We start from the raw sequence: 15,375 nt of genomic DNA on the forward strand, positions 1-15,375 counted from the left end.
CGTAACCAATTTTATCCTAAAATAATATTTCTCCTTTATTCTATATGCGCACAAGCGAAAAACCACGTGTTTTTTAATTGACCCAGTCCGGATAGACCGGATGGATTTCGCATGTTGTAACCAAATTTGTCCTAAAATAGCATTTCTCATTTGTTCTTTGTCCACAAGACAGACTAGACGGAAAACCACGTGTTTTTTAATCGACCCGATCCAGACAGACTGGACGGATTCCAGACATAACCAATTTTGTTCTAAAATAATATTTCTCCTTTATTCTATGTGTATATGACAAAAAAAACCATGTGTTTTTCTTCCAACTTGGTTCGGACATTCCCAGATGAATTCCGGATATAAAATACGATGTGTGCTAAAATATATAGTAGTTCTGTTATAGTATAAATTTCGTCTCAAATTGAAACCGAGTTTCATTGAGTTTAAAAACTTTAAACCAGTTTTCTTGTCATTGTAGCCTACCTTATCCTACGCCACAGACACGTTCTTTTTATTTTTTTTAATTCGACACATTTTTTTTATTTTTTTTTACTGGACGTGTAGTCACGTACATGTATGCGCCCCTCATCAACATGTCCGTCCGACCCAGAATGCCACGGCCTAATTGCGAAGAGGAGGAGCAGGCTTGACCATGGGACCCACCTGAAGAAATAAGTGCCAAATCTACCCCAAACTAACTTACTCCAACTTTACTAATCTACCCTTAAAAATAAACGGTTCAGATTAATTATACTTGTAGTACATACTACAAGTAGAAAGCATCGGAGCGTCGCCCTACCCTATTATATTTTTCTTATTTACCACACATGTGCTACATTGTAGATAACTACGTACCCTCCATCTGAAAATAAGTACACTTTTATACACTGTCCAAATTCATGTATAAAAGTAAACTTATGTTGGGATGGGAGAGGTGTAGATAAAGTAAGGGATTGTTCGTTTGAGCTAACGATGGGTTATCGCGAGCACGCTTTTCAAGTTTCTACATGGTATTATCTTTGTAAGAATTTTCTTTGTCATCATTTCTCAAATAACTTTTTTAAATCAACCTTTTAACTTTCTAATATTTAATTCATCCGTTTGCACCCTTGACTAATTGTCATATACTCAGATTTATTCATGATCCATCATCCATCGGCACTTTAGAAATAGGCTGGCAGAGCATAAATGAAAGGAGAAGAAAACAAATAAATAATGTATCTACGGAGCATAAATAAAAGGAGAAAAGAAGAAACAAATACTAGCTGGACAGGTATGGGGAGAGTGATGATGTTTCATACTGATCTATCTATATATGCACTGATTGAGTATGGATTTGATGTTCTAGGCCTAGCCATATGATAATAACTTGACAGCTCTATGTATATCAATTGTGTGTTCTTGTCTCATTTGATTCTGTATAAATTAAGGAATATAATGAACAGTGCAGCTAGCTAGAAAACAATTTGTAAATATCATAATCAAATGATGTTAATTATATACAGTGACTGACGACCCTTCATGTGCCGTGGCACCCACATTTTTGTCATAGCAGGAATTAATTAAGATGTTCAATTAGTCAAGGATAAGAGAAAAGTAATATAGCTTGTGCAAATTAACCAGCGTGTGAGAGCTAGCTGCAGCAATACTGAAATCTCTAGCCTTTGTTTGGTTCAGTCTGGTTTAATTAGCTTGTTTTATTGTGAAGTTTGTCAGTACCGGGGAGCAGGAGGTGGTGGTGTTAACTGTTAAGCCTTCTGTTAGTCTTAGTTAATTCATTTTTTTGAATGATTGACCCTGTCCAACAAACATGACCATATATGCTAGCTATTGTTCCAAAAAAAAAAAAACATGACTAGATGCATGGCACACTAGCTGGAAAAGATGCTTGATCTAGAATTAAAAACCAAATGCATGGATCTACATTAATTTAGCATCATACTGTGTTCATGTTGATGCCCATCTTTTGCTTGTTATCCTATATATTTCCGTAATGTCTTTTTTTTTAAAGGATTCCGTAATGTCTTTATCAAATAAACATTATAAGGCATGTATGTATGATGGGCGTATATATACTTTTTTGCGAGATGTCTCTTTCATAGAGTGGCATTGGATATTTTGGCCTAAAAGGATTTGTATATAACAAGAATGCACTATTACAGAATTGAGTTTCATGTACGAGATCTCCTCCAACTTCTAGGTGGACTGTAATAGCGTCTGCATGTGATAATCGGTTCCTGGGATGGGTTAAGGGCTGCTTGCAAAAATGTATTTTCGCAAGTAGGTCCTTAGCAGGCCCGGCTGCGACGATGGCAAGCGGACCTCTTAAAGAGATGCAGGCATACAACAAAGTGGCGAATGCATCCTCGGTCCCACCCCTACCCTAGCGCACCACCCATCCTTATACTCTCCTCACTCACTCCGCACCATTCTCTTCTCTCCAACCAGCAGGCCTCCTCTCTCTCTCTCTCTCTCCACCGTCTCATCGCCCAGAGTTGAGTGCGCGGAAGCGGAGCGCCTCCGCCTCCGTACCGTTCCAGCCTTGTACCCGCGCCCAGGCCTCCCAGAGGTGCAGCTCCACCTAGCGTAGTGCACGGGGAGCCCGTGTGAGGCGAGCAACATGGAGAGGTGGGGAGGCTTGATCCGGCTGTGGGAAAGCCGCAGGATCAAGCAGTGGGGAGGCTGAATCTAGTGACGGGGAAGTCGGATCGGGTGGTGGGAAGGTCGTAAATCGTGGCTAGGAGGCTAGACCAACCCCCATAAGGCAGCGTGCGGCGGTAAGGCTTCCCCTGTCCCCCTTCTTCACGCCGGTGGACATGGGAGGATCGGCTCCAGCTTGGGCAACCTCGAGAGAGTGGGATTTGGCACCTCCTCTCCTCTGCCTCTTCATTGTCGCCGCGCGCCTGGGTCTGCACCGCCGGCCTCCTCTCCTCTGCCTCTTCGTCGTCACCGCGCGCACTGGATCTACGCCATCGGCCTCCTCTCCTCTGCCTCTTCGTCTCCTTCGTGCGGCCTCCTCTTCTCCGTGCGAAGAGCTTGGCGGAGCGGCGTATCCGGCATGGGGAACCTCGGTGGCAGTGGATCCGGCGCTGGGACCACAATGACAGGCTGGATCTGGCAGCGTGGATGACCTCAGCGATGGCGGATCTGGCATGGGAGCTGCGACAATGTCGGTGGCGGCTGTGATGATAACGTTCTCTTGGGGAGCTAGGGTTTCCACCATCCCCGACTCTGGTATATAGGGGCAGATCCGTCGCCCCCTGCTCCGGGAGGGGCGTTGATTGCTGCAGCGAACTCACTACGGCCATAACGACTAGGTTTTGGTTTTGGGGATTTTTATTTTTTTCGTGATTTTTCTTTTTTGGGTGGGTGGCATAACTGACCGGCCGCAAAAAATTGAGTTTTGCATGCGGGTGTGCCACCCGCAAGCAAAAATATCAATTTTTGCAAGCATCTCTGAGTAGACGTGCAACCCAACCGTATGGAAAAATGAGTTTTGACAACATGGAAAGAATTTCTATAGTAGGGATCAGATAATAAATTAGCAAATAGACGAACAATAGAATGAGTGTTTTCAATAAAACCTTGTTCCGTTTGGATTGATAATTAGGAACATTTAAGGAGATGTGGAAGAAAACAGTAAGCAAAGATTATTTCAAGGTGGTTCTCCAGCCAGCCATTACCTCCTTTTACAAGGAAATTCAAACCAAATTAAAGATCTCTAGGTATTCAAACAACCTAATATATATATTACACACATGTTTATCCAAACAAATTCACTGCGATTCCTCGAACATATATGCAATGTTGTATTTGAACCACATTTTCTCCCTACATAGAAGATATATACGAACACACATATTACACCTTTAATTAAAATGTATTTTTTAGAAACAACTAAAAATAAACTTATTATATACACTTAAATATTTATTTTTATTTATCACGAATCTTGAGGCAATATGACAGGCATCCGGACCATACCCCCAAGGTGGTGTCCGGCGCACTGCAAGATAGTTTCTTTTTTCTTTTTAGAACTTACAAGAGAGTGTTGATCTGCAGTCTGCATGCACAGGTAGTGGGAGATTGACGAAGAAAAAGTGTCATCTTCCTTGTACAATGGGGCCTTCATTTAATCACTCGATAATTAGTGGAGCATTAACTAATTAAAGAACAGTGTGGTGGATTGAGATGAAGTAGCTCTTAATTAATTTGCAGACAGGTAGCAAGCTAATTAATTTCCACGATCGATCTTATCGTGGCTCCATTAAATTTTGATCGGAAAGAGGAGCTTTTTCCAAGCTAAGTGCCTCAAAGAGACCGATGCATATGGCAATCAGTTGCCATAGTACATCATGATACATATAATCATTTGTTTTTGCAAGCAATAATATATCAATCTATCCAAATTGTGTTCTGTCCATCTTGTACGATCAAGTCATATATATGTATTGTGCTTAATTACTCCCTAATAATAATGGACTTATATGTACTATAGGAAAATGGCATTTGTTTCTAGATCAACATATATATAGATATTAAATTATGACGGACGTTTTTTTATTCAAAAATATGACATGCACTATTTATCATGTGATTTCATATAGGAGTGCCAATCAATTAACAGCGTTCTTTGGTTGGACGATTGATGTCATGGCCGTACGTAACGGTTAGAAGAATTTTAGGCAGAAGTTTATATTTTGCAAAAAATATACACACACTCCATAAAGTGAGAAGATCGATATCGGGAAGATAAGACCAGGGAAACCGAATTAATAAGAGAAAAAAATGTTTCTCGCCTTAAGGTTGATGCCAAAAAAAAAAAGTCGCTAGCTTATCTGAAAGCACGACTGATTCATAATAAAGAAGGGTCTAGGTACATCCTAATCCTAGTAAATCACTAATCAACAACTACAAAACTAGACATAACCAACAATAACATCCTATAATATGTTTTACCTTTTGATGAACAATTTTTTTAACAATTTTTTTAATTTTTTTTTTAACAATAACATCATACAATCACTTTTGTCAGTTTTTTCAATAAAATGACAAAACTACCCTCGTGTGTTCTTCCATTGCTTCTGTTCAGCTATCATCAACATACACACACTTACGCATGATGGTTCCACCTTGCAGTTGATTTATCATTTTTGCTAATCCATCCAGAGGATGTCCCCTTGTTCTTACCGTCATTAAAATAGTTATGAATTTTTAAAAAATAAATAACAAGATAGATTAATATTTTATATATCGGTACAAAAATTTAAATTCAAATTTGATCTTCACAAATTGTAATAAAAATAACAAATTTAATTAAAATTAGTATACATCTGCTCATAGACAAATGTGATTTTTTTAGAAAAGAAAACTTGTAAAAGTGAAATTTAAACTTGCATATTTGTGGAATGATGCATCACACATTATTCTATCTTATTAAAATTTTTATTTTTTATAATTATTTGCATAACATGGAAAGAAATAAGTGGACATCCTTTCAAGGTATTAATATGCAATGATATATCACACGTTATTCTATCTTATTAAAATTTTTATTTTTTATAATTATTTGGATAACATGGAAAGAAATAAGTGGACATCCTCTCAAGGTATTAAAATAGTAATATTATACTTTTGCATCCCTATTACACAAGATGATGATGTGGATGGCATATAGGGGAAGAAAAACATCAAGCAGTGGCATATAAAGGATTAGCAACTTTTCGATGGAATATAAGGAAACTCGTGAATTTTGAGTGGCAAATAAGAAATTCTCTATTAATTAGGAACATATAAAAAGAAGATTCGGTTCTCGCTAAGGAAAAAAAATGTTATTTCAGGCCAAACAGTGCATACATCCTGTAAACGGAGTTGCAGCTAGCATCTGCACCTATAAGCAAAGCCAAACAAATCGAAGTTGTCTCACCAAAGTGCATGCATGCATGTGATAGCTAATCTAACCAAGACACTTTTGCAAAAGACTAATTAGTAAAGCTACTCCAGCATCATATACACAAGAAAAAGAAGATGCAAATTGAACCAAACAAACAAATAAATAAATGTGAACTCGTTGGTTTTCTCCACAACCCTCAAAGCAAAATTAAAAGCTAGGCAGATCGTGACACAGACCCATATATATTCTTCCCATGCTAATCTGTACCGTCTTCTCTCTCTGCTCTTCCTTGTCTGATCTTCAAATGGCCAACAATGGGCAGACAGACAAGTGACTAGATTGATTGACAAACATTAGTACAATAATTAAGGGTGTGGTATAGTGCTTTACCTGATCACCCTTTAATATTGCATGTGTTTTTCCATAGATGCAGCCCAAAGAGGTCATTGTCGATTTTGTCGCCGTGATGGCTTTCAGACCAAGCAAGATTTCGCAAGTTGTGATGTGAAAGCCGGTAGGCCACAAGTGATGATGGTCTAGCTCATCTATGCCGGGGAGCCACGCTAGTGATCAGATTCTAATATCTCCGGAAGGTTTTATACGACATAAGGAGGATCGGAGGTAACTAGTTATAGTTCTGCAGGAAATATTGCCAATGCATTTTTGGCAAAATTGAAGAACCAAGAACCAAATTAAATGTGTGGTAGTGGAGTTACAGTATGTGTAAATTCCAGTGATCATAAATATTACTCGCATTTATTAGGTGTGTTTCAATAGAAATTTGGTAAGCTTAAATATTGTTGTCGACTTCTATCTCTTTGACCGTGTTGTAAGGAGATACACATGGTTGTGTGCATGTCCATCTACCATGTAATCATAAAAAGAATGGCTCGCAGTAAATTGCTCAGGTTTTGCTATTATTTGTTTTGCATATTCGTTCTTAGGCATGCTTTCATCTTTAATTTGTCTACACCGCAAAGTATGTAGGACCGGCTTCATAAGATGTATGGTTGTGGTTAAGATCAACTAGCTAGGGCTTGACTGGAGAGAGAGCTAGTGGGTGGTATAGTGGATTTGTGCCACTGGATGGAAGCATACTCATACTTGCCTGTGTCCTGTCTAGATGCTCTGAATGCACATGCAAAGCAAAGTGTAATACCCCGTATATTAAAAGATATTTAGGTTTTTTTAGTTTGGGTTGACTTGTTAAAATAAAGATGTTAACCGAAATAAATAAAATAAAAATATCTTTAGAAGTGGGCCAACATGAGAAGGCCTATAAACCCAGCCCATTAGTTCTCCCCTAAAACCTAGAGAGAGGGGAACTGAATCCCACTTCCCCTCATAGTGCCGCCACCCCTCTCCCTGGCCGGCACCTCCTTCCTCCCCTTCTGCTGTGTTCGCATTTCTCCCTTCTACAGCAAATTGCTCTCTCTATATCTCCGCCTTCATAGCTTGGATCAAGAAGCGAAGTAGAAAAACGAAACGAGGAGGAGGAGAGAAGTAAAAGGAGGGGTTAGATCGGAGTCTCCCCTATTGTCTCCTTACAAGTTCTCTAAAGAAATCCTAGGTGAGGCTTATTCTCTTGTTGTATCAGTTGTTCTAGCATGGCTTTAGTGCTTTAATTCGTGGCAAGGGAAGGCTAGAGAAGGAGTTTGGGTAGTTGCGGTTCGGTTTGTTGCAGTTCTGCATGTGGGCAGATTTACAGTGCTTCAGTTTTTCGATATTTTGGGGCTCTAAATGTTATTTTCTGCAAACGTGTATAACTAGGAAGTTGTAGATAATGTTTGGATCTATCTTCTGACCAATGGGCGCGATTTTATCTCAAGTGGTTTAGGAGATATAATTTTTTTTAGTATGACTGTTGTTTTTATGTCATAATCTGGATAGTAGTAGATTGAACTATTTTTGGACGGGTTAAACAGTGCAATCAGCCAGGTCACCTATAGACAAAGTTGTAGAGGTTTTTCTTAGCTTTCCATATTGGTAAAGTACACCCTGATTGGGCGAGTAGAACTCTAGTTATGGTTGTTTTAGTACGGAATCTGAAATTCTGGACAGATTCTGAAGCCTGCTTTCAAGCACAAATTAGACCATTTAAATGGCAGAATAAAAATATGATTTCCACATAAGAGTTGTAGGCCTTGTTCTGTAGATTTCCAAAATGTATTTATTTTCACTCATAGCCTTTTCATATTTCAAGATATAAAGGTTTGAAGCAGCAGTCTTGTGTATAGTCCAAGCGGCGTTCCTTGTTATTGAGTTTTGATGGGATGGGGCAGTAGGTTCACCTTTTTCATTGTTTTATACGCATGTTTGAATGTGTTTGCTGAGGTTTTGTTTATAATTAGGTGGTGATCCATCAGATCGTGCATGATACCAATCCTTCGTTGGAGGCAAGTGCATGACGAACTAATTGTGTGATTCATGGATTGTTTACTCTATCTATTTATTTCTGATATATTTCTACGTGATAAGTAACTGCTTATGTTCATATTATTGTTCACACCATTTAGATTTCAAGTTGGTCTTATGTGTACGATGTTATTCTTGTTTTAATATTCTAGATTCTGGTTCTGCTTAAATAATTCAAGTTCCCTGCTTGTCATGGATGTGTAATATGGTTTCAATTTGGTTCTTTGATTCCGGTTTCAATTATTCAAGTACCATGCGTAGTCATGGGAGTGCAATTTGGTTCTTTATTCAAGTTCCTGTGGGTAAGCGCTAATCACGCTTACTCGGCTTTGCCGGCAAATGCTAGGATATATTCACTATTGTCCGGGATGGAAACTACTATTACAATTCATGCCTGCACGGGATGGGAACTACTATCTTCTTTAACTTGGTGTTTGGAAATGTGTTTCCATCAAAGAAAGAAAGCCTTATGTTCATGCTTTATTGTCAATGATGTGTATATGTATTTTCTAGTTTCATATTGTACTTGCTGAGTATTTTTATACTCACTTTTGTATTTTATTTGGTTTTAGGTACGTATTGAAACCGACATGCATGGGCGGGAAGTAGCACCTTTATATACACATTTATCTGCACACTATCAAACTATATTGCCTAGGTCCATAATGATACTTAAACCATATCATGGTTTGGTCTTGTAATAATCTTTTAGATTTCTAATAGTTTCTTCCCCATGGATTATAAGGATGGATCGCACTGTAGGAATGATATTATTATTAGTTCAATTTATAACTGTTTGTCGTGAATGTCCACATTTACAGGGGAGACTCTGCCGAAATTTCTAATAATTTTGGGAGTTAGTGGTTTTGAGTGTATTTTAGTGTGGCACTCCAGGTACGTGGCTACCTGGGGCGTTACACAAAGTGATCTTAAGCTCATCGTATAAGCATATATATTCACGCTATAGGAAGAACCCACTCAACAATCTTCTGAAAAATGGCCCATATCAGATTTGTTTTTTCAACCATATGGAATCAAACCCACATAACTTCAAGAGAGGTAAGTATGTACTCCACGGTGACTAGACCTATGAGACTATTTGCTAGAAATACATATAACTATTTGTTACTAAAGGTAAAAGGTCAAATGAGCTTGGTGAACTGACGCGAATAAACTAGCAAGTTAAGCCTACAAACGGTCTAACGTAGCGAAAATAAGTTTTTGATATGTTTTTCAAGGATAATAATGGTAGCAGGTATTGAGGTGTAAGAGGTTAGTGGCACCAATTTTAACCTTGATGCTAGCTACAGAAAATAGGAAACTAGTACTGAGGACTTATCCTTACTAGAGTCGACACTAAGTTGAGCGCTGCTGATGAAACGATGGGTTTATGAGAGTTTTTTTAGCTATATTGAATAAGAGGGATGTTTGAATTAAAAGGTAGAATTAATATGATATCAAAGTTATTTATAGAAAGAATTAAATTCTTAATTTCCTTTGTGCTATCATAGATCACGTTGTTTTAGTTTTTCTTTTATTCGTAGGGAACTCTTCGTTGGATTTTCCCTTTGCCCTCATCACCTCATGGGGTATAAGACCGAACATCTCATTTCAATGTAATTCAACAACATTTGGCATGATTGCCATAATCAACATATGATGGCTGGAATTTAACATTAGCCGATCCTATCTACAACCTTGACAACTCTCATGGACATAATCAACATATGATAGTTATGAACTCACTCATATCTACTCAAGGTTTAATTAAGTCTCACATTCTTTCAACGCGTATGGGAGAGAATAAGTCTTTATCTCTCACCCTCCACATTTTTTTACTATGTCGTTAATGTAGTAAAAAGAATTTCGAAAACTGTATACTTGACTCACCACTAAAAAAACCTCATATAGACCAGCCTTATAGGTGCCGGTTCAGGCCTTTTCCCATATCCAGGTGATGAAAAAGATATAAAATCAACACCTTTAAGGACAATAGGTGTCGGTTCTAAAGAAAAATCGGTACCAATACTATATAGGTGCCCGTTTTTTAATAGAACCGACACCTATACTTATATTGTAGGTGTCGGTTCTAAAGGAAAAACTGACACCTATAGTATAGGTGCCGGTTTTTTAATAGAACAGACACCTATAAAACGAGCCGAGCCGATTGAATGTGGCGCCATCGACGAAAATATCTGCGCCACCGACGAAAATAAGTGTGCATCGCTTCTAGTCTCTTCTCCCATCTTCTTTCGTCTCTCTCCCATCCTTTTCTCTCCCGTGTCCTTTTCTCTCCCCCATTATCTTCTCTTTTCTTCTGGATCTGGATCCAGTGACACGGTGCATCCTCCCAATGGTGGCGCGCGGAGGATGGTGGGCGGCCGGTCGGCGGATGGCGCGTGGAGGACGGTGGGTGGCCTCTCCACGGCGGCGTGCGGAGGATGACGAGCAACCACGTCGAGGGGCTCATGGGTGGCCATTCAACGGGCGACCTCCCCACGGTGGTGCACGAAGGATGGCGAGTGGCCGTGTCGAGGGGCTCAGGGGCGGCCGGTCGTCGAGCAGCCTCCCGACGGTGGCGCGCGGAGGACGGCGGGCGGCCTCCCTATGGTGGCGTGTGAAGGACGGCGAGTGGCCGCGTCGAGGGGCTTAGGGGTGGCCGGTCGATAGGCGGCCTTCCCACGGTGGCGCGGAGGACTGCGAGCAGCTGAGTCGAGGGGCTCAGGGGCAGCCGGTCGATGTGCAGTCGTATCGAGGGGTACGGACTCCCCACGACGGCGTGCGCCGGTGAACTCCCCGCGGCGGCGCTCGGTGGGAGGCGAGCGGCCGGTCAACGGGTGGCCTCTCCCGCATCTGTTTGTGCTTCTCTCCCTTCCTCCCTCTATTCATGCTTCTCTCCCTTCCTCCCTCTCGGATCCTTCAAGATTTGTTCTTTGATGTTCTTGAATCTCAGGTGTCTATATGTTGTTGTTTGGATGATGAATGTGTTCTTGAGATGCTACGAGGGATGATGGGGAGCGGCTGCATCGAGCCGAATTTTTTTTTTTTTGATTGTGGGATGTTATAGGTGCCGATTTCTAAACCGGCACCTATCACTTATCTTCATAGGTGCCGACCTATAGGTGCCAGTTGGAAAAACTGGCATGTATGGGGGTTTTCCAACCAGCACCTATAGCATTTTCTGTAGCAGTGACTTCTATGCGGATATCCTTAAATTTCACCACAAATAATTCATAATTACCAGGATCTGAGCGACATTGCAATAAACATTTTCTCCTTTGTCGTTTTGACAATTAAGAATTTGTCACTGAACCCATATATAATGAATATATGAGAATCAGCTATAAGTGATAAATAGTTAAACGCCACAACTTAAAAATGGTAAATAGTTAAATGTCCCATTTGGAATAGCAACTGCGGACAAGAGCTAGGCAATCTGAACCACATTCACGTGCATATGCATAGCCAACAGGCAGCTAGCCGTTCGTCAGGTTTGACAGGCATGTGTCCGAAGAATTCTGGACGAGAGGCCAAGGCACAGAGAGAGTGCTGTGCCACTGTGGCGTGGGCCCCACTCCTTGTATGGGCCCACTGTCATCGTCCTCCTGATCGACCTGATCATATCGCTGCTTCCACGTGATGCATTGCACGGTGGGTGCCCTCATCCAATCATTCTCGCATTGTTTCCTACACGTTTCTCTCTGCCCTAATCCAATTATATGCCAACTTCTTGTTATTACCTTCTCCTCCATATTAAAAAAGAAAATAAATGGATAACAAAAAGAAGGGGAAAAAAGAAAAAAGAAATATTTGATGGGCAATTGGGCATTGCGTACAGAAACTGAAGAATGATTGATTGATGAGATTGATATTACAAACTACCAATAATTAGAATTTAGTAGGAGTAGTTGTGTTTATGTATATTATGACCAGATTATTGCCGTGGATTATTTGCTTCATGCTTCTCAAAATACATTTTTTTATATAAAAGAAATCTTCTATACTGTATTGTTTAGATCCCAAGCTAGTTTGGCGAGCTTATTAATTTTTAATCTACCCCTATATAAACGAGTTTGAATCATCCATTTCATTTTGTACCCGTTCATCGCTTTAGAACGGATCCGTCTTGTTCCGAAGAAAAATATGCAAAAGTACTGAAACAAGAGTGCACCTTGTGAAAGTGTCGGTCCAGCACTGGAGCTCACTATAGGTAGGTAGTGAAGTGGTAACAATAAAATTGAAAGGTACTAATCTATATATAATTCGAGTCAAAGATAAGCATTCTCTTCCATGCATTTATTTATCTATCCTACTTGAAAGCCGCCACCACAGCCATGGCAAATTGCATTGGCAATAAACAAAGATCTGCAGCTACACTAGCTTATCAACCTGTAGCAGTTGAAAGGCAGTATGTATGCGTGTGTGACTGTGAACTGTATGATGGGCAAGACTCGTGCAAATTTATTACTCCTCCTTTTTTTAAAAATAAATATATGAAACCGTTAAATTTTAAATACTTCTCCCGTCCCATAATATAAGAGATTTTGACTTTTTCTTACACTGCTTGACCGTTTATCTTATTCAAAAAATTTTGAAATTATTATTTACTTTATTTGTGACTTACTTTAAGCACAACTTTTTGTTTTTTACATTTGCACAATTTTTTTATAAGACGAGTGGTCAAACAATGCAAGTAAAAAATTAAAATCCTTATATTATGGGACGGAGGGAGTACATTTTTAACCATTCGTCTTATTTAAAAATTAATGTAAATATATAAGATATAATTCATGCTTAAAGTACGTTGAGTGATAAAACAACTCATAAAAAATAAAATAAATTATAGTTACGTAAATTTTTTTAAGTAACAAAATAGAGGTAGTACTCATACTAAACAGTCGGCCTTAAGCACCATACTTTAGCCTAATCTTGCTATGCTCTCTTTTGCAAAAGCAAGCGTGAACAATAACATACACGCACACGCACCTGCTATCACTATCAGCAATATTTCTGTGATAAGTGATAACCTAGCTGAGCATGGATGAATCAGCTGGGATGGAAGAACAATATATAATGAGCATGCTTATCCTCCCAAGGCAGCAAGAAAGTATAAGACCATGTTGAGAGCAAGTTTAATTTCATAGCTAACTATTGACTTCAAATCATTTATAATCAATTTAATAGTCAATTCATACAATACTTATCTATAAACATATACTACACAATTAATATTTGGTCTCACCTATCATACACACATGCATCTTGGAGATCATACTACAGCTGGCTACAAATCTATAGCCCGCTGCTCCTCTCTCTCATGTTTTATCTCCTCGAAATATGTTTATAGCTGGCTTATAGTTTGCTACTGTACCTACTCTTAGCGAGCTTAAACTTCCAAGAAAGTTAGTAAGAAATTAGTAGTAAAAATTTAAAAAGGCTATTTTTTTCAGCTTCTGTCCTTCTGACTTGTGGTGTATGTTTTGGATTTTACAACCACCGCTTTTCAAAATATAAGTGGAAAATCTAGATTGCTTAGAGAAGCTAAGGGTTACGAGAGAAACTATGGCTGGCAGAAGCACTTTAAAGTTTAAACAAAGCCTAAGTAGCATAAAAAGAGCAGAAGCTAAGCTAGTAGCTAGCTAATCTCTCCTGCAAGACAGGCACAAGGCACTAGTTCAATCTTCATCAGAAGAAGAAAAAAAAAGAAGCAAAAGGCAGGAGGAGCAAAAGACATGCAGGTACATGGGTCAAAAGCTTCAGGCTGCCAGCACTACTATCTCAGAATACTTTGATTGCACGGATTGATTTGATCTTTACAATAGACAATCATACCATCACCTGTACCCAGATCCACAAGGAACATGCCTGAACAGGAATGCAGAAGAAAGAAAGAAAGCAGCTTGTGTGCAATGCAAATCCAAAGCTGCTTGGATCGATCGATCGATCGCACCATGTATGTGACCATTTCACTCTCATGCATATATGCTACTACAGTAGTACTAGCAAACAAAGAACTCGAGAGAAAATGAAATGTGATCCTCCTGCTAAACCCAATTCATCCCAATCTGCTAACCACCACAGTAATCCTTGTCTGTGCAGGTTTCAGACATTCAGTCACATGTTGGATCGATCAGCAATGAAACAGGTGTATTGTAGTACCACTGATGGTGAATGCAGAACGGCAGAGGTGCAGAGGTTTTTTTCTTGCCTCTTTCAGACGTAGTTGTCAGGCAATTGTCGAGCTGCAGGGCAAAGATAATAAGCAATCAATCGGATCTAATCTCTTCGGAATGGTGCAGCTGAGCTATTGAATTCAGACAAACTGAATCGCACAGGGGGGGTTTAAGATTGTTCAAACTGAATTGTGAAGATAGCACTATCGAAGAGCCCAATTTCCGAAGCAAGACAGCTAAAAAGCAGACGATGTGTACTATATAACTGCAGAGCGAGACAAGTTTGGTGAGCGCTCCAAGCAGAAACTGGCAAATGTTGAACGAATATCAAACAATAATTAACTGCAAACTTGGTATTCTGGGAAATTGCAATGATAGAGTATTCACATAGAAAAAGGTTCCAAGTCCCAAACCAGACCAGAATTCCTGCCATGTCCTGATAGCAGACTGTAGACACTATGTTCTAGTATGATCCAGAGTTGAAATGCCGAGCACACGCATCCTTAGATAATAGAAATGTTTTACATTTCGGGCCTCTGCCTTCAGGTACCGGGTCATGATTGATTGAGCACACCTACAAAAGAAGCATGATTAATGAGTAATACCATATATGTTCAACATTCCAGTACTTGTAATTTGGAATGTGTGGTATGTAGTATCTCTGACCATTCTAGGTAGAGCTGAGTGGACTAGAAGTTCAGGAAAAAAATGTAACCTTAAACACCAATAAAAACATGGAGCAAAGGTAAAGATGGTTGTACATAAACTGCTTTGGTGAGCTGCAAGGGTCGTTCTGATACTCTGATGTGTTTCAAACATGAAACAAAAGATAATGTAATGAATCGTCTGAGATTACAGATTCCAGGGATCAGAAGAGAAGGCTTCACCACACTAAGTAGGGCA

The sequence above is a fragment of the Oryza glaberrima genome, chromosome 8, assembly GCF_000147395.1.
Source record: "Oryza glaberrima chromosome 8, OglaRS2, whole genome shotgun sequence".
Taxonomy (NCBI): domain Eukaryota; kingdom Viridiplantae; phylum Streptophyta; class Magnoliopsida; order Poales; family Poaceae; genus Oryza; species Oryza glaberrima.